Consider the following 20731-nt stretch of genomic DNA (forward strand, 5'->3'; position numbering starts at 1 on the left):
TGAGTAAAGCAGTTGCCACACAAGTAAGAGGGCCTCCAGAACCCACAGTACACCAAGCAAGGTAGTGTGTGCCTGAAACGTCAGTATATAAGGAAATGGAAGGTGAAGACTTGTCAGAAGGGCAGCAAGGCTGGCATAAACAGCCACAAACACTACCAGGAGGGAGAAAGTGAGGGCAGAGTCCTGAGGCTATCCTCTGTCTGACCTCCACATGAGTACCTGAGCTTACAATCTCTCTCTCTCTCCCTCTCTCCCTCTCTCCCTCCCCCTCTCCCCCTCCCCTTCCTTCTCCCCCCCTCCCCCCCTCCTCCGGAATGTTAAATGGAAAAGAGTTATGGAAAACAGCTCTTTCATTTTTTCCTTTGCTCTGGAAGTATTATAGGTGCACAATGAAAACTCTTTTGGGTGTTGCCTGACACTGCTAGGGAAGCAACCCAAATACCAGTGAGGAGAAGAATCAGGCATGGTCAGGGATTTTCTGCTAGCCATGATGAGAATTGCACGGCGATTGACTCCACTGCCATGCTCCAGTTGAGCTAACAGGCTACACTGCTTAGGTTTTAATATTTTGAAACAAGCAAGAACCAAAATAATTCTATTGATTTCCAAAGAACTAATAATAAAGTCATCAAACAGCTCTATGAAAATTTAATTACTATGGAAAGACTATATTAAGAATGGGTCATTGATGTTTAAGAGACTTTTTTTTTTAAAGGCAAGAGTACCCTGCACTTGAATTTGATGCCACTCACTGGCTGCAGCTGCACTAAGTGAGTGTGATGTCACACAGTACAAAGGAAAGACAGACAGTCAGCTTTCACTCTTCTAGCACAAAATGAAGAATTTGCTCCTGAAGATGACCAGAAAGCACGCAGGCTTTGAAATCTCCTCGAGCCTGACATGTTGCTTGATTTTAAGGCACTCAACATTTTACTGTGATTAGAATATTTTAGGCTAGCATGAGCTGGCTAGTTTTACATCAATGTCAACTTAATATAAGCTAGGGTAATCTGGGAAGAAGAAATCTTAATTGAGAAAGAGTCTATATAGGTTTGGCCTGTAGGAAATTCTCTAGGGCATTTTTTTATTTTTTTTTATTTTTTATTGTTTTTGGTTTTCTGAATCTGTTAGAACAAATTCTAGGCTTTTCCCCCCCTGGTTTTGTGGTATTTTGATGGATCTGCTTTCAATCTGTAAATCACTTTGGGTAATATTGCTACTTTATTGGCATTTATTCTGGCCCATGAACATGAGACATTATTTCACTTTTGAGAATATTTCCTCTAATACCTAAGAACAAATGTTTTATATTTTCACTATGGAACCTTCCAAAAGTATTCCTAGGTGATTATTTTTTCATTTTGTAATTATCATAAATAAAATTATTGTGATTTTTTCTGGATAATTTATTACTGAATGATAGGGATGACTGCTGCTGATTTTCCTGCACATCTCTTTCCTGTCACTTTACCAACGTTCACTATCTTTCCAGGACATGTTTGCAGGAGCTTTTGGATTCTCTCTACGTAGCAATCATGTGATCTGCAAACCGACAACTTGAACGTTTCCTTTCCAAGTTGGAAGAACTTGACTACTTAGCTTTCTTTTGCCTGATTGTCCCAGCATGGGCTTTGGGGGCTTTGTTGAGCGAGTGGGGTCAAACGGGCACCTTTTCTTTACTCCCTTTCTTAGAAACATTCTTTAGTGAAACATATCACGTTTACTGATTTTATATGCCGAACTATCCTTGCAATCCTAGCTTGACTCCCACTTGAATATGATATAATAATGTTCTTTCTAATGTGCTGTTTTATTCAAGTTGCTAGTATTTTCTTAAACAATTTATTTTCTATATTTGAGTATTTTGCCCACTTGTATGTATGTGTACCACACACATGCTTGACAGGGGTCAGAAGGTGCTGTTGGATCCCTGGGACAAGAGGCCCTGGTGGTTGTGAGCTACAAGAGAGTTCTGGGATCAAACCTGGGTCCTTTGCAAGAGTAGTGGGTGTTCTTCACCATGAGCCATCTCACCAGCTTCATTTGCTAGCATGTTTGCCTCTAGGTTCATCAGTGATATCAGTATATAGTTTTCCTTTTCTCTCCCCCCCCCCCATGTGCAGTTTTGCATTTAGTGTCTGGCTAATGCTGACTTTTAGAGTGAATTCTGAAACCTTCTCTCCTGTAAATCTGTCTAAACTGTTTTAGAATCTCTGACATAACTCCAAAGTGAAGCCATCTTCGGTGTTCGTTTGTTTAGGAATTTCACAGGTCTACACAATGTATTGTGACTAGGCTTCTATGTAGCGAGGGCTCATCATTGCTGGTTCTGGCTCCTTGTTCACTTTTGTTCCAGTCTTTATGTTCAAAGTTCAATCTTGCTAAAGGTTAATGTGTCAAGAGTTTATTTTATGTCCTCAGATTCTGGTGTGTAGTTAGTTGCTCATGCTAATCTTTTATAATCTTTTGAATTTCTTTAGTGTCAGTTATACTGACTCCAGTTTTGTGTCTCATTTTAATTAAGCCACTTATTTTTATTGTTATTTTAGCTAAGAGTTTGTCAATTGTATATTCTCACAAGAGCAAAGTCTTCATTTTATTGCTGATTTATACTTTTAAAAGCCTCTCTTTGTGCTTTGATCTGTATCTCCCCTTCTATCAATTTGGGTTTGATGTCTATACTTCTAGTTACTCGAGGTAGATGACAGTTTGTATATTTGATATTCTGCTCTACTGATGGAGATATTGGTTGCTGTATGCATCTCTTCTACTGTTGTTTTTTACTTGACCCAGAGGTTGGATGTGATTCCATTTTCATTAATCCTTTTTAATACTTTGACACTGTTTCTCTGTGTAGCCCTGGCTGTTCTGGAACTCATTCTGTAGATCAGATCAGGCCTTGAATTCAAAGATCCACCTGCTGTCTCTGCCCCCTGAGTGCTAAGATTAAAGGCATAAACCATCACTACCCATCCATTTTCATTAATTTTTAGAAGTTTTAAAACTTTTCTTCATAGCATCTATACTTTTAGTATTTTCTCAGAGCATATTCTTCAGTTTTCATCAAGTTGTATCATTTGCAATGCTTTCTTAGTAATTTCTATTTTTATTGCAATATAGTAAGAAATGATCATTGATTTGATCTCTATTGGATTAGTATTTATAGAGAATCTCGGACTTTCACGTTTGTAGAATAGAGTTGGTAAAGCCTGGATATTGTCTTACATATCTGTGATACTTTACAGCACTGAGAACAGTACTGGGAGCATGCACAATGACAACTGACAGAAAGCCTCGCCAATACCATTCTATCAAGATATAGCAAGAGTGTGCTCGTAACAGGGAAAAGTGGTTACGACGACCTTTACAAACTCTTTCCCTTGTTAGACACTGTTTGCTATTTTATTCTTTGTGAAATTACTTATGTATATGGCTTAAAGCTGATATATTTTGAATGCAGTCTTTTTTCACCTAAAAGAAAAATTATAAACAGAAAACATAAGGTGAATATTTTACTCGTGTTTTTAAAAATAAACAGTAATTTTCTCTCACAATGAGAGCATAAAAAACTGTCATTCAGAATATATGAAATGATTATACACATTAGGTCATTAATAAAGTGATCAAATATTTTTATTTATCTATTATGCTCCTGATTCTGCATTTTTAAGGTAATCGTTACATATTTTACTCACTCGTGCATTCAGAAATATAGTGCCTAGTGCTAAGGATGCAAGCCTGAGTTTTACTGGAAAGCAAAGTAGCATTAACAGTTGTGCACAGCTGTACACCTGGATTATTTTTTAAAGAGAAAAAAGCTCCTTGAAGACGTGAGATGAGTTGGCATCTAGAACTTGGAAATCGTGTGCTTGGTTTGAATATAAAAACACCATTCCCAACTAACAAAACTGCATGTTCAGAGATTTGTGTGCAAGCAGAAATGGGCATTTGAGACTGAACTGAAGGGACATCAGCAGGGCTGGAGGAATGGTCAGGGACACTGTGGTGACAGGAGCAGAATGAGGTAGTCAAGGACAAAACTCATAGAGTCTTTCAGGTCTTAGGATAGAGGCTATCCTAAGACCAAGAGACCAACCCCATCATGTAGATTTATGGAGGAAAGTGGCCTGTGCAGATCTTTGCTTTGGGAAGAACATATCTGGGTGTTATTCGGAGGCATGGATGAGAAACTGCACTTTATCAACAGTGATTAAGAAATGGAGAACATCAAACATCCTTTAAAGAAGGAAACCTACAGGACTCACTCTCCCTAAGGAATGTGGGCAGAGGTTGCAGAGGCATAAGGGTGTCCCAGATCTCCCCAACAGTTTCTTAGCAGTACAATTAGACAGCTAAAGTGTAGGGAGCAAGCAGAGTCCTGAGTGAATGTGTTTTGCTGACAGAGGCCCAGCCATATTGAGGACCAATGCACTGGCCACTTGGGAAGGGCAAAGTCTTCCCCAGGTAAGGTTCAGAAGGATGGCAAAATCTTCCTTGGATCTGGGTGCAGATATGTGGACAGTATGTGCAGACAACACTCACCCTCGATTTCTTCCCTTACAGAGCTGCATCTAATACTGGGATTAGCTAAACTTGTCAGCTATATGGAATAATCCCCCTGCCCCGTGAGATGCTTTGGCTTCTCCCTCAGAGATCCTAGACCACCTGATCCCAGCTTTTTAGTTATCTATGTCTATGAGTCTGTAATTCCTGCCAAACTGAAGTCATTCAGGATATGGCAAGGTGGCATCCAAAAAGGGGCAGGGACAGCGAATACCCGATGAGAGGGAACCCACATTACTCAGCTGAGAGAGGCTCCTTGAGGGAAGCAAATAGATGATGGTAAGGATAAAAGTCAAGGTAAAGGAAGAGGTGAAATTCAAAGTGTTGTCGGTAAAATATGGGACAAGTAGTAGACTTTGGGGAAATCTATGGAAAAACCATTGAAGTGGGCAGAGACCTTGCTGCTTTAGCAGTTACTGGCCTGTGTTAGGAGGGTATGCCCTTGCTTTCCAGGGAACAGAGCAATGAATTTGACTACTTGAAAAAAAAAGAAGAGGAGGAGAAGAAGAAAGAATTGAGGGGGAGATGCATGCCAAGGGACCTGAGCAGGTGGCCATTTTTGTTTTCAGTTTAACTGCTTTCACGTTACAGTTGGCAGAAAAGAAGCAGCACAGGGTTGAGGAATGTGCAGTGGTGACACCCAGGGTGGGCTGCCAGGCCAGCTGTGTGTCAGAGCAGATGCTGGACAAGGTGACCCTGCACGGCAGCCTGCACTGCTTGCCTGGCCAGAGCACAAGCCGGGAAGCCCAGAAACAATGAAAACCCGGATGCCAGAGCAGCTTTGTCTCATTGAGGGCAAGAAAATGGCCAGTAGGGGCAGAGTGGAATTGTTAGGGTGGAAGAGGCACGTGGCCAAAGGAAACAAACCTTGGTGGCTTTAACTGTTAGCTGCTTTTCAAGCATCCAATGTGAATAACCCAGAACGTTGTTTCCGATGCCTCCTTGACTCAGCTTTTTTCACTCAGTGGTATGGTCACATTCTTCTAAACCTGTTTATACTGAGCCTCTTTGCTTTTCCTTGGGGGTGGGGTGGGGTGCTAATTCTCTAACTTCCTGGAGTCCCAGTGGCCTCTGTTCAATTCTTCCAGATGGGTTACAGCCCTTCAATTTCGACAGGACAATAGAGAAGCTGGTTGGGCTCACCCCCTAGGACTTTGGATCCACAATAATGATCACATGGATGCGTACACTCAGATTCATTTCTCTTGCTAATCCCGCACAGACATCCCTCCTGAGCTTGAACTTGCTAAACGTGCCTTGTGTTTCAGCTGGGCACAGTGGCTGCTAGAATCTTCCTTCCTGTCAACCTATACAGTCCAGTGTCCAACATTGCAGTAAACTATCCCTGGTCTAAGTGTGAGGATCCATCCTGAACATCTAAGAATTAAAAATGGGGAGAGATGTAGGGAGCCAGTGAAGTCCTCAGTGAACCTGTGCTGTGGACAGGGGCACTACCATCATGTCAAGGACCAGTGCCTCAGACCCACAGGATTGGCAAGCCTTCCTAGGGTAAGGCTCAGAGGAATGGCAAATCCTTCCTTGGATTCAAGTGGGCATGTTGGTAGGGAATACAGAAAATACCCACCACTTTCTTCCTCCAGAGAAGTGGTTCTCAATCTTTCTAATGCTGTGTCCCTTTAATACAGATCCTCATGTTGTGGTGACCCCCAACTGTAAAATTATTTTCGTTGCCATATTATAACTGTAATTTTGGTACTGTTTTGAACCATAATGTAAATATCTGTGGTTTTCGATGGTCTTAGGTGTGACCTCTGTGAAAGGGTTGTTCACCTCTCCCTCCCGCGCCCCACCCCATACACACACACACACACACACACACACACAGAGAGAGGTAACCTCCCACAGGCTGAGAACTGCTGCTCTAGAACTTCATAGTCTGAAGTCTGTTTCCCTACAGAGACTGCTGCCACTTAGATTAGCGAAAGCTGTCTTCTTATTCAGCTGTATGTAATAAGTCTGCCTCCTTGTTTATCTGAATATAATAACCTCACCTCCATTTTCAGCTGTAAGCAATGACACTGCCTCCCCGTTCAGTGGTATTTAATAAACACCATGGACTTCTGGGGTGCCCTCGCTACTCCATTAGAGAGCCCAGGTCACTCAATTCCAGTGTTCTGTGTGTCTGTCATTTCTTCATTCCTTCACATCCCTGAGTCAGGATTCTAAGACACAAGCCATATAAGCACCAGCCATCAACGCATAACTGTATTGAAACAAAGCCCTAGAGGAGGTTGAAATTTGGAAGCAGGTGTCAGAGAAGCAGAGAAGATCCCAGTTATTTCATTACCTTGGTTCTGAGTCTCCTTAGAGACATGTGCTGAGGCAGAAGAGGACAGAGGTTGGCTGGTCCTTGATGATACTAATGTTATATAGGTAAGTTCTCAAGAGGGACTATGAAACAAAAAGAAATTGTGCTTACAGATCACTTACAGCTAAGCCTTGCAAGAGTCCAAGATATAACTCCCAGGTAAAGGACGGTGAGCTGAAAAGGAGAAAGAGTAGAGATTAGATTAGTATGATATTCTAGAAACCAGTGGAAGAGAAGAATCTTTTCAAAAGGAAAAAAGCAGGAGTGTCTCTGCACACATGTGTATACACAACCGTAAGCCACTGGAATGCTTTTCTGACAGATGGTGGCAGTAATGACAATATTAAGATTTTTATGCCAGGTTTCTGACTCTAGACACAACAGAACATCAAGGGCCAATCTAATCCTTCCATTGCAAAGACCTAGAAAGCTCCAAGTATGTGTGTGTGTGCGTGCGCGCGCCTGTGTACACACACACACACAGACACACACTGGTGACCTGAGAGAACATGTCTAATCATTGAAGAGAAAGAAACAAGCTGAGTGAGACTCGTGATGCTGTGGGTTTCTGCAGTGAGCTGCTCTAGACCTTGCAACAAGGAGGTAGTTTTCAAGGACAAGTAGACTTGGGGAGGCAGTAATGAACAGTTGGGACAGTGGAGGCCAGAAGTGAAGCAAAGTTTGAAATGGGTGGGGGGGCAAAGCAGAAAATCAGCTCTGGGACTCGGTGTATGGAAGTTCCTTGCTCCTTGTTCCCTCTTTCCTTCCTTCCTCCCTCCCCCTTCTGTCTTCTACTTCTCTCCCTCTGCCCCCTGCTTCCGTTTTTCTTTTCATTATGGCACTGGAATATGTGCATGTTCTTTGATCATGTTCACTGCCTACATATGGTTCTTCATGAACCTTCGCTGAATACTGGGAGTTGTGTGCACAAAGAAAATAGTGCATGCCCCTTGTTTGTGGGGAGAAGCTGGGCAATTATTTATGTTTACACAGGGATGGGAAATATTTCTTACTAGTCTGCATGGTGACTTTTTCACCTGTTATGTTTTTACTACATACAACTGGCAGAAACCCCAGAAGCCTATACCTTATCCAGAAAGCTAGAATTCAGCAAAATAAAAGCCACTCAGGCAGCCATCCTATCAAATCTTAAAGGAAAACTGCAATTTTATCTGTAAGTTTTAACTTCTGATTAAAGCCAGGCCCAAAATTAATTAGAAAGAGTACAGAGAGGGCTGGAGACATGGCTGAGCAGTTAAGAAAGCTAACTGGATTTCCAGAGGATCAAGATTCATTTCCCAGTTCCTATAAGGCAGTTCACAACCATCTAAATCCAAGACAGGAGATCCAACACTCTCTTCTGACCTCTGCAGACACCAGGCATACACATGGTATATGCACATACATGAGAGGATAAAAGAATAAAAATCTAGACATTCAAAACCTGTAACATTCACAATATCTTTTATGAATTCAAAAAGCATTCAAAATACCAAGAATTAGAAAATATTGAACAGGCAGGGGAGTGGTGGCCCACGTCTTTAATCCTAGCACTTGGGAGGCAGAGGCAGGCAGATTTCTGAGTTCGAGGCCAGCCTGGTCTATAGATTGAGTTCCAGGACAGCCAGGGCTACACAGAGAAACCCTGTCTCAAAAAACCAATATATATATACACATACACACACACATATATATATATATGTATATACATATATACATATACACATATACATATGTATGTATATGTATATTTTTTTGAACAATATACTGGATAAAAATCAGAAAATAGAAAAGGTGTTAAGATTAGGACTAGAGGACCTGAAAACATATGTAATGAGTGCTTATTTTTCAAGGTTTCAAAAATATGGATATAAAGAGGAAAGAAAGATAAAGAATCATTAGAGATTAAAAAGAGAGGATTTCATTAGATGAGATTAATGGTAGATTAAATACTACAAAAAAAAAGCAGTGTAAGCTAAAAGATGTAAATCACACCAAAAAAATTGCTACATGGGAGCTGGAGAGAAATGCTCAGCGGTTAAGAGAGTGCTGCTCTTGCAGAGGATCCAAGTTCTCTTCCCAGTACCTAGTCAGGCAGCTTTACAACCACCTGTATGAGTGGAAATTTCTGATTGTATCATGTGATGCAGACTCATGTGATGTTTTGCTGAAGCCAGACCCATGAGATTCAGAAATGTAATGTTTGGATAGAGTATCAGTAGGACCCAACAGGCAGGGGTGGTCTGTTTGCATAGTTAGCTGTTTGACACTTTGTTGGTCAAACATCTTTGCTGATCTTTGTTGAGAGAGGAACAGCAGAGGACTTCTCCTGGAATTCTGGCTGGTTCTGCTCACTCCTGCTGCCTTGTCCGGATTTGGTGGAGGCCTAGCTGTTTCTGCTGGATCGTGCAGCTGCTGCTGATTGCATGTTTGGTGACACTCTCTGACCTGGACTGTTGGTATCCTGAAGCTACTGAATTGGACTGCTGGTATCTTAACAACAGAGATTGGAATTGCCCTGAAAAACTACTTCTAAACAGGTCCACATCCCCTTGTCCTATTTACCATCTTTTCCCCTATACTTTTGGACAGTGGGCTAGAAAGTTGGGGTGGTGGTGAAGCATTTGAGAACTCTTATTAAAGTAGGATTTGAAAACTCTAAGCCTACACCTGTAACTCCATCTCTAGGGGCACAGGAAGCCTCTGTCTTCCTTGAGTATCTGCACTCACACACACATGTAATTTAAGATAATAAAAACATTAAAAAGACAAAATGAATGGTTACGGAAGACCTATACCATAAAAATGTTTTTAAAAAGTTATTCAAGAGGAAAGAATACTTCAGAGAAAATTATATATTGATACATCATATGTAGGTAAAATAGGTATGGTAAATATTATTATAGACTGAGATGATTTAAACTATAAATTATGGAGGAACCACCATGAAAATAACTACGAATCTCTTAAAGTAGAGCTAAATTTTTTTTTAGAGTGCTCAATTCAAAAGAGTGGTAAAAAGCAAAGAGCAAGCAACAGGTGATACAAGCTTTTAAAAAAAGTAGGATATGGAGTTAACTGCAACAATATTCATAAATACTTTAAAGACTGTAAAAGGTAGAGACTACAAAACTGTATAAAAGCAAGACCAACCATGAGCTAGCTATAAAAGCTCATGTCAATATAAGCACAAATATCAACTGAAGATGCAAAATGACTCAAGGTACACCATACAAATACCAAATATAAACAGCTCATGTCAAGAAGTTTGAAACATGAATGGAATGTTCAAAAGCCTAAATGACACAAATGACCAAAAGGGACTCAGGAAGAAATTTGGCTAGCTTTATATCTGTTCAATTAATTACTCAATTATTTAGAAGTTCAAAGAAAACATTTCAGAGCCAGATAGTTACATGAGTCAGTTCTATCAATCTTTTGAGGAATAGAGTGTCTTGGAAGCATAACACATCTGATGAGATCTGCCCATCGAGGCTGTGTGAACAAGAAGTTCACTGATTTCCTAGAGAACCCAAGCAAAGTATGATTAAAATTGTATATATTAATTGTAAAAAATAATGGGTTTCATTGTGGAATTTCAAAACATGTCTAATGTCCTTTGATTATATGACTCTTTAGCTTACTCCGATTTCCTTCAAAATAAAATCTTAACCAACTAGTATAGTTCCAGTGAGTCGATGGCATGAAGTCCAGTGTTTGAATACACCAGGGAGATTGCAGCAAAGCTTTGGAGTTTGGAAGTGGGGATTTTATTCCTAGAGCAATGTACCAACATGGAAAAAAGATGGAAAATCTAAATTACTTTCAGGATTTAAAAACAAAAACAAAAACAAAAACAAAACGTTTAGATCCCCAGAACTGGCCAAAATCGCATTTCTTAAATGAGGATCGAAGCAAATCTTTTAATATAAATGATTGCTGGGCATTCTCATTGCTAGGCATAGTAGTGAGCCATATTTTTTTATCCCAGCACCCAGGAGACAGAGGCAAGCAGATCTCTGAGTTTGAGGCCAGCCTGGTCTGTAGAACAAGTTCCAGGACAGCCAGGGCTATGCAGAGGAACCCTGCTTCAAACGAACCAACCCCACCAAAGAAAGATAAATATGGAAAATCAAGATGTTTCTCTAAGTAAAGAAATGCTGTGTGCAAGTGACAGAGAGTTTGGTTATAACTAAAGATGTTGACTCCTGGAAATGTACCCCTTTGTTAATCTTACATTCAAATGCTTTACAGTTTAGAAGCATATTGAAAGGGAACATCATGCTTTTTTAAATGTGATTTGACTGAAGTGATTTTTCAAAAAAAAATTGAGCAATGAGTTACTGTAAGCTGCCTTTGTGAAGTCTTAGTTTTACTATTATGAAATGTATATTTCCCCTTATGTTTATGTTTGAATAAAAATATGCAGATCCAGTTTTTTTCTAAGACAAAATTCTTTCCAATATGGCATCTTGGAGCCTAGGAATTTTAATTTCTACATTTGTTGATATGTAGGGTTTATTTTTACAGTTTTAAGAAAATATTTGAAATCTGATAAAGTCCATATACAAACTGGCCCTTTATCAATAATGTTTAGTATTTTTTGTTTCCATCTAGTAGAGTTTGATGAAAGTAAACTAGTCGTTGATTCATCCAGATTTATGTTGCAGGTTTATGCAACATCATAATTCTATAAATACTGAAGAACTTTGGTATATCGGTCAAAATCTTGTCCTATGCTGTGTGAGTGTGAGACTTGTTTCGCTTATTCTTTAGACTGTTAGGTATATTGGTACACTTTAGAAAGTCTGTAAATGCTCCTCTTGAACCCCCCATATATTCAAATATTGAAGTGGAAAGTAGGCTTTGTACTCATTTAGAACCTCACTAATTCAGCTGGCTTTCTCTTGTTAACAAAAAAAGGTGTGTGTGTGTGGGTAACTGTTACATCTTTTAAAACTTGTTTTGATAGAGAACAAAGGAGCGTTGGTGTCAAAAAAACAAAGATATTTTTTAAGGTTGTAAAGAAAATAAATAACTGGTTTTCTTATGAGTGGCTAGGTTATTCTGTGGTTTTAAAAGGCTAAGAACACATTGCCCCTTTCCTTGGATGTTAGTGCAGCAATGTTTTCATTAACTAACTTTCACTAAGAACAATTTTTGTGTGTGCTGCCTTTCAAATGGAATGCTATATAAAATGGCTGTCCAAAGGACTGTTCCAGGGCCCTTTTCTTTAATAGACTCAGAGCATAATAATTACAGCACGCCAGCCAGTTGGGAAGCATGGTAGAAAACAGAACTAACCTCAAGAAACTAATAAATAACAACAGCAACAAAATGCTTCAGACAGAAATTTTACTTGGGAGAAAAATTTGCCATAGGTAGCTTCAAATGAAACGAGAAGAATACCATCCACAAATTATGCTAATTTCGTTCTTTTGGTCCAGTATGTACATCTCTGGGTAAGAATGTGGCAAGAAACAGCAGGAGGCAGGGCAGGTGTGCTGTTTCAGAGGCCCCGGAACTAGCACACCCTGCTCTTCGAGGAGGCTGCTCCCTCACTCCTCCTTCACCTGCACAGAAGCCAACACCATCCTATGAGGACCTAGAGGGGCCTGGCTTGGTCTGTGCCATGATGCTTGGATAAACATTCTTGCTTCTACTTTGCAGGTGAGGAAACAGATCCAAGTTGATACAGCTGCTGAAAGGACAACCAGGCAAACAAAGCCAGGTTGTCTGCTCCAGTCCACACACCCAGCTTCACATGCTTCTGCCCGGCTCAGGGAAGGAAAGCTTTTCTCAGGTGGTGGAGACTGATCAGCAAACAGGCAGGGCACTTTCAGTTAACCCTTCGTAGTTTATGTGGTTTTTGTTTTGCTTTCTTTGAGATAGGGGGATGGGCGTCGGGGTGGGGAGGTCTCTCTGTGTGTTGTAGGCTGCCTCTAACACACTATAACATACTAACTGTGTAGTACACACTGGCCTCGAACTTAGGTGTGTCTTGCCTCAGCCTCCACAGTGTTGGGAATCATAGGCTTGTCCAACTATGCTCACAAATTTTAATTTAGTTTTAACTTAAGATTTGTTATTACTCACTAGTTTAAAATTTTTATACATTTTTAATTAGAATTGAATTATAACAGGTCCTTTTGTTTTTTGGGTTGTTTTGTTTTTTTGGTTTGGTTTGGTTTGGCTCCCTTCCTCTCTCAAATCCCCTCCAGATCCCTCCCATGTCCCCATCCATGCTCAAACTGATAATCCCTTTTTCTTTATTATCGTTGCATGTATTATGTAATGATAACATGTATGTGTGTATGCGTGTGTGTGTGTGTGTGTGTGTATACAAAAACATGCAAATACAATTCCATGCTTCCGAGCTGCCTACTTTGTCTTGGCTAATCATTTAGGGGACCTATCCCTAAGAAAGGCTTTTTCTCTATCTCAGCATCCTTAGTTGCCTGTCTTAGCTCTTTTGTTTAAGAGTGGAACCCCACAAAAAATGTATTTATATTGTTTTCACTTATGTATATATAGGTACTCTATACATATGCATGTGCCCACAGTGGCCAGAAGGCCCCTTGAAGCTAGAGCTCTCCACAGTTGTGGGCTGACTGACATAGACTCTCGAATGAAAACTTGTGTGTGTCCTCTTCAAGAGCAGCAAAGTGGCCTTACCCACTGAGCTATATCTCCAGCCCCTGTTTTGTTTTTAAGTAAACAGATACTCTGGTGCTATGGGTAAGGTCCTAGAGTTACAGAAAGGAGAATGAGATGCAGGCATAGTGGAAGGCATGTCTTGGACAAAGAAAGAGCAAAGGATAGGCTTTGCCCCAAGACAGCTTCTACAGGAAACGGGAAGTAGAGATGGAGAAATAGGCTTACGGGCTAGAGTAGTGTGATCAGCATGCTTGGTAAGGAACCAAAACCCTACATTTATAGTAAGGTCATGCAGTATTTCACCTCACACACTAATTAACCTGGGCCCAGAAATGGCTTTAGTCTGACCAATCCATTTAAAGATCAGTAAATACAGGGTCAGGAAGATTAAATGCTTTGTCTAGGATCCCAGAAAGTGAGGGCGATAGTCAGGCTGGGACTTAGCCAGACTGCCCGGCTTGGAGTTCAGCGCCCTTCCACCAGCTGCATAAAATGTAATTTAGCAGCTGCGAGCACACAAGTACTCTGTAGGTTACAACTCAATTTCTAGAACACAAAAATAATCACAGGGCACCCATCCTGAAGACCAAATACAAAGTCCCTCCATCTGTCCTCTTCCGGAGAGTCAGACAGTACTGTGCGGAAGTGTGCACACACAAGTCATTTAGTTAGATGCGACGGAGAGTTCTTAGTATCATTGCATGACTGTCTTCCAAGGTACTTAGTTCTTCATCTCCCCCCCCCAACCCCTTTTGAGAAAGCATTTATCGATGTAGTCCAGTCAGGCTTCAACCTTGTCACCTAACTCAACCATCCCAGAGTGCTGGGATTATAGAAATGTGCCCATCTCTAATAATTTCTTACAAAAGGTTCAGATTTTATATTACACTAGTCTTAGAAAACATAAACAGACATTTATATATCCACAGCAAACAGGGACATCACTAATATTATTTATTTCTTCCATCAGGGAATTAAAAAAGATTGGGTCAAAGTCTGAGATACAAGTTATTTGGCCAATTTTAATACTCATTTATAATTTCCAATGTTCTTCCTAGCCCCAAAGCTGTATATTTTTAAAAGCCAGATAAGTGAATAGTATTAAATTGGAATATTCAGTGGAAGCATATGTGTAGGAAAGTACCATGGTCGTGTTGGTACTTTCCTACAGTAAGGCTCTGACAAGGCCCACCCTACTGTCTTAGTCAGGGTTTCTATTCCTGCACAAACATCATGACCAAGAAGCAAATTGGGGAAGAAAAGGTTTATTCAGTTTACACTTCCATGTTGCTGTTCATCACCAAAAGAAGTCAGGACTGGAACTCTCACAGGGCTGGAACCTACAGGCAGGAGCTGATGCAGAGGCCATGGAGGGGTGCTGCTTACTGGCTTGCTTCTCCTGGCTTGCTCAGCCTGCTCTTATAGAACCCAAGACTACCAGCCCAGAGATGGTACCACAAACAAGGGGCCCTTCCCCCACCCCTTGATCACTAATTGAGAAAATGCCCCACAGCTGGATCTCATGGAGGCATTTCCCCAACTGAAGCTCCTTTCTCTGTGATAACTCCAGCCTGTGTCAAGTTGGCACACAAAACCAGCCAGTACACCTACTTAACTCAAAAATGAGATTAAGGAGAAGCTCCAAAAGCTGATTAAATTGTGGCCTTTAAAATCAGAGGTGAGATATTGTCAAGCCTAAGGCAAACAAGGTGAGGGGAGAGGGAACACTATGAACTGGGAACCCCAGCCTTACTCCTCAAGTATGGTAACATCCTTGTGCTGAAGTTCGGAAGTTATACAATGGTTTTGAAGTTAGTAACTAATGCTAAGAAGAAGTGGAGTGGTTCAGAGAGCCTCATTTCTGTGGACATGTAACAGACAGGGAAACAGTAGATGACTTTTCCAAAGGTACACATTAAGTCACTAAAAGCAGGATTTTAAAATCAGCATGTGGAGGGGTGTGGGTGGATGGGGTTTGTGGGGAGGTGGGGGATGTGGGAGTGTGTGTATGGGGGAGTGGGACAACCTACATTTATTTTATGCTGAATTTCTTCAGTTTCTTCTGAAATACCTTTTTCTTCTGTGCAACTTCCTCTTCTGGCTTTGGGACAGTTTTTTTGTTTTTTTTGTTTTTTTTTTCCTTTTCAGTGAGGGTCATCTCAATGTGGCAGGGGAGCTCCTGTATAAGTTAGTTCAACCATGAGCTGTGTAAGGGACTCACGCATCTTAGGCACTTTCTTCACTGGACATGTTTAATGACTAGAGAATCTGCATATAAACCTGTAAGTTCAGCCTTATTCTCTGCATTTTTGAGCATAGGCAGCAAAAACTCAGCATTCTTTTTTGGCCCCGGACCCTGTGTTCAACCCCCGTTTAGCCTGGGTGCACCTACGAACTCCACCATTATACTCCGGGAACCACACACTTGGCTTCTTCAAAGTGCCATCTTTCAGATACTTGGTGGCTTTCCAGATGTGTATACCCTTGATGGCCTAGGCAGTGTTCTTAAAGTGAGCACGGAGATTTGAACCTCGTGATCTGCATGCTTTTGTAGGGTTTTCTGGGTCAAGAGAATAGCCAACCATTTTCAGAGGTCACTTCAGGCCACTTACAGGAAGAGGAAGTCCAAGGGCTACTGGGAGAATTCCTAACATCAGAATTCCTATTTGGCCATAAATGCACTCATTTTGTGTGGGGTCAATGTTTCCCTTTTTTCCCATCTCTCTTCTGTACCGAAATGTTCTGGCTTTCTTTATTGTGTGTTTTTGTTGTTTCTCTTTCACAATCGCAACATGAGGATGTGTCCAAAGACGACCCCTGTCTCCAGCAGCAGACTGCAGACACCTGACTGTCCTCAAGTGGGGACACACAGTAATGGTCATGACAGGTGTACTGGAGATGCTCTTGGGATGGAACAGGGGTGGGCGATATAAGTGTTCATCATGACAAACAGAAAGCAAAGGGTAAGATCAAAATATAGTTTACCAGAGACTTATTTCAAGTCCTGGGACCCACAAAAGAGAAAACCCAGGGAAAAAAAAAAACCAAACCAAACCAAAATATAAACCAGAAAATAAAAGTTTATCTACAGGTATTCTGGAAAAGCTGAGGTATCTAGATGTCTTAGTTAATTAACTTCAGCTGTCAGCTTGTTACAACCCATAGTCACCTAGGAAGAGGGAACCTAAAATGAGGAAATGCCTAGGTCAGACTGACTGGTGCCCATGTCCGAGAGGCATTTTCTTTATTTGGTAGGGAATGTAGGAAGGTATAGAAAACTGGGCAGTGCCATCCCTAGGCAGATGGGTCTGGGCTTTTAAGAGGGTAGCTGAGTAAGGTAGAATGAGCAAAGCCAGCGAGAAGCTCTCCCTCATGGTTTCTGCTTCCAGCACCAATCTTGAATTCTTGCCTTGGTCTCCCTGGATAACAGACTGTAACTTTAAAGACAAAATAAACTCTTTCCTCACAAAGTTGATTTTGGTCAGGTTTTTTTAACCACAGCAACAAAAGCAAGCTAGAACACCAAACATACCCCACCACACAAGCCCATTATTAAACAAACAACATAGTTTCCAAAGTACTTACTTTAAATCTAATGTCATTCTGATGTAATGTAAATTATAAAATGCAAATATACAAAAATATACACATAGGAAGGTATAAATTATTGATAAGTATAATAATGGTGACAATTCACATACATTTTAAGGAGACTTATGTGATAAAGACTGCTCACTGTCTTGTAAATCTTGGTAGGGTACCAGGTAATAGGAGGGTTCTAAGCCAGGGTCAGCCTCTCTCCCTATGCTTGCTTTAATGATTATAAACAGCTAAAACAGAAACAGACACGGACTGGCTTCATACTTCCAATTAAAACATTCTAATTTCAATTATACTCACCAATTATACAATGGTTGTAGTTTAATATTTTTCTCTAATAAATTCCTGGATTTCCTGATGTGAACCAGTTTTCTTTGATATTTTTTTTAAATGTCTAATAAATGAGCCCTGAACGCCATGAAGCATCATTTGGAGGCTTTTTCAATCATGACAAAATTACTTCCAGATTTACTGTGCTCATATACCAGAGCTTTAAAGATGTGTTTGTCATTATTAAAAAGGTTTTATTTATTAAGGCTTTATTGAGGCATAATTTTATTCAACAAAAATGCATCCATTATAACAATATAGTTTTTTTTTTAATAAAAGTATATTGTACTGGCATCACCACCCTCCCTAGAAAACTGTCCTTCATACATAACTCCTGCTAAGTCATTCCTTCCCAGGCCAAGGGAAATCACTAGTGATGTATTTTAAACTTTGCAGAAGTTCTATATAAATGACATCATACTGCACATGTCCTTTGTACCTGGCTTTGTATTCTCTTGACATGTTTTAGAGGATCATCCATCTAGCATGTCTCTATAGCTCCTGCTTTTTAAAGCAGGATAGTATTCTGCTCAGGGTTAGTAGCGGTTGAGGGTACCTGGGTTATTTCCAGGTTTTCACTATAGTAAATTCTATTACTTTTCATGTACAAGTCTCTATAACATGCATTTTCCTGAAGTAAAATTGAAAGCTCATATGACAAGTTTACATTTATGTCTTTAAGAAATCCTCACACCATATTTTTTCAGAACAGTTATACATTTTCCTTTCCAGTCAGAAGTTTATAACCATTCTGTGAAACCCTATCATGGTTTTAATGATTTCCCTAATGATTGTTGTTGAGAATATCTTCATATGCTTACTGGTCACTTGAGTACTGCACTAGTGATGCGCTTATTAAAGTATTTTCCAGGTAAAATGAGTGGATTTTGTTTTTAATTATGTGTGTGAGTGTGTGTTTGTCCCTGCATTGTGTCCTATCACCTGTGACCTCAGAGCCAGATATGTCTCATCACCTGGAACTGGAAGTCAAGACAGTTCAAGACCATGGTGAGCCACCTGATTGGAGAACTGGGGAGGAATGACTGCTCTACAAGAGCAGTGAGTGCTCTTAACCATGGCCCCATCTCTCCGGTCCATATACCCCAGTTTCTATTGAGTTCCTTGGCTTAATTCTGGTGTGCCCACCCCTCCCACACTCCTGCATTTGCATTTTCCTACTGGTTTGTTCCCCTCTTCTGCAGAGAAAGTGCTGCAGTTTTATAAAATATGTTATTAATTTCTTCTTTTATAGTTAATGCTTTTGGAGATATAACTAGGAAATCTTTGCCAAAAGTAAGGATACAAAGATTTTTTTTCCTCTCCTGTCAAAAGTCTTCTAATTTCCATCTCTCATATGTAGGTCTGTGGTAGATGTGGTGTAGACGTTTTTCCTATATGGTGTGAGCTAAGAGCTTGGGTCTATTGCTGTGCATATGGATATTCAATGGCATCATCCTGGCAGCATCTCTGGAAAAGACTCTCCCCATGAATCCTGCCTTGGAATCTTTGTTGAAAGGAGCTGACTGCAATGTAAGGGCTGAGTTTTGGATCAGCTTTCTCATTGTTCCATGGGGCTATCATGCCAATATTGCGTTTGTTGTTGCGGCTTTATAGTAAGTTTTACAATTAAGTATTGTAATTACTCTTTGTTCTTTCTACAAAACACTGGTTTTGGAAGTCTTGTTTCCTTGCATTTCCACTTCAAGATGATCGATTGCTACAACAATACTTGCTAGAATTTTGACAGGGATCACATTGAGTCTATAGATCAGAGGTATTATGCCTTACTTTTTAAAATGAATGAATAAATATTGTGGTTTCTATTGCTGTGAATACTAATGTTGTGAGTGGATTTTGTTGTTATTGTTGATTTTCAGGTTGCTAGACCCAACCATAGGAAATGTAACTGGTTTTATATAATGATTATATATTTTGTGACTTCACAAAGTTCATCAATTTGGTGCCTACATGTATATTCTTTACAGTCTTTTTTTTCTTTTTTCTTTTTCTTTTGTTCGTAGAGACAGGGTTTCTCTGTGTAGCCCTGGCTGCCCTGGAACTCACTCTGTAGACCAGGCTGGCCCCAAACTCAGAAATCTGCCTGCTTCTGCCTCCCAAGTGCTGGGATTAAAGGCATGCGCCACCACTGCCTGGCCTCTTTACAGTCTTATATGGGCAGGATCATGGCATCTGTGACCAAGGTACATAGCTTTAGTTTCTTTTGCTTTCTGATCTATATGCTGATAGATTTTGTTATTTTCTCCTTATTCCACTGGCTAGGACAGTCAGCAGAGTGCTGAACAGTAGGGATGTGTGTGGATGACCTCATTCAACTCTCTAGTTCAGTTACTAAGTCTTTTTTTTCCCCTTTACTTTCAATGCACACAGTGCATTGGCCATAGACTCTACTCTCAGTCTTGATGGAATTAAGTCAGTCTTTCCATGATAAACACAGACTTGACTCTGGGCTTTCACACAGCTTCCTTATGCTATGGAGAGAGATCCCTTCTACTGCTTATTTAATGAGCATTTTATTATAAATTAGCATTTTTTCTTATTGACTTTTTCTGCATCCATTCATTGCCCCCTTTTATTTAGAACAATTATCAAACTATAAAAACAGGGCAGTTTTGGACTTAAGGTTTACAGCAGTACAGTGACTTTCAAGTGTTGGTCACTTGTCTCTCAGTCCAACCTCATAGGGGCACGAAGCTGTAACAAGTTACTAGGGAGCCCATGAGAGTGAAGTCAGGAGAGCAGGTCTGCAGAGGAAATGGTGGTCCAGGGAGAGAATAAGAGCCAGGTCTCATGCCAGAGGACTGTGTAGAGAGAGCTCTTGTATGGGTTGATTCTTCCCCTCTCTGATAAATATGAAACAGACAGAGCTCTGGAGTTAAAAAAAAAATATATAAGGGGTCTTATTTTCTGATTATTTACTTTGGGAAAAACCTGAAAGAGCCCTTTATAACAGCAAATTCATAGTAGTCAACTGTAATCTCTTCATGTTGAATGATCATTTGATACCCCAGGACGCCACGGAGGAAAGAGCTATATGTTAATTAGCTTTCTGTTTCAACAATGAATATTTAACATCATCTGCTTCTAAAGAGGAATAATTTCTTTTGGCCCATGTTTTTAGCCCACAGAGGTCTGGCCTCACTACCCTGGGGCCTGTGCTGGTGCCCTAGTAGGGAACACAGGAGGAGGCCAGGAAGCTAAGAGAGTTGGAAGATGGAATCCTACAACTCTACA

At 40.4% G+C, this 20731-nt stretch overlaps 1 protein-coding gene across 1 annotated transcript in view; it reads right to left on the bottom strand.

Annotated features, from left to right (window-relative positions):
- Ccdc148 (coiled-coil domain containing 148) overlaps positions 1–20731 on the bottom strand; it is a 263630-nt gene that overhangs the window by 234148 nt on the left and 8751 nt on the right. Inside the window, exon 2 of the mRNA XM_031373199.1 lies at positions 7015–7066. The gene's annotated coding sequence lies outside the window, so the exon portion shown is untranslated. The remainder of the gene's footprint in view (positions 1–7014; positions 7067–20731) is intronic.

This window comes from Mastomys coucha, unplaced genomic scaffold (genome assembly GCF_008632895.1).
Source record: "Mastomys coucha isolate ucsf_1 unplaced genomic scaffold, UCSF_Mcou_1 pScaffold15, whole genome shotgun sequence".
In the NCBI taxonomy this organism is placed as follows: Eukaryota; Metazoa; Chordata; class Mammalia; order Rodentia; family Muridae; genus Mastomys; species Mastomys coucha.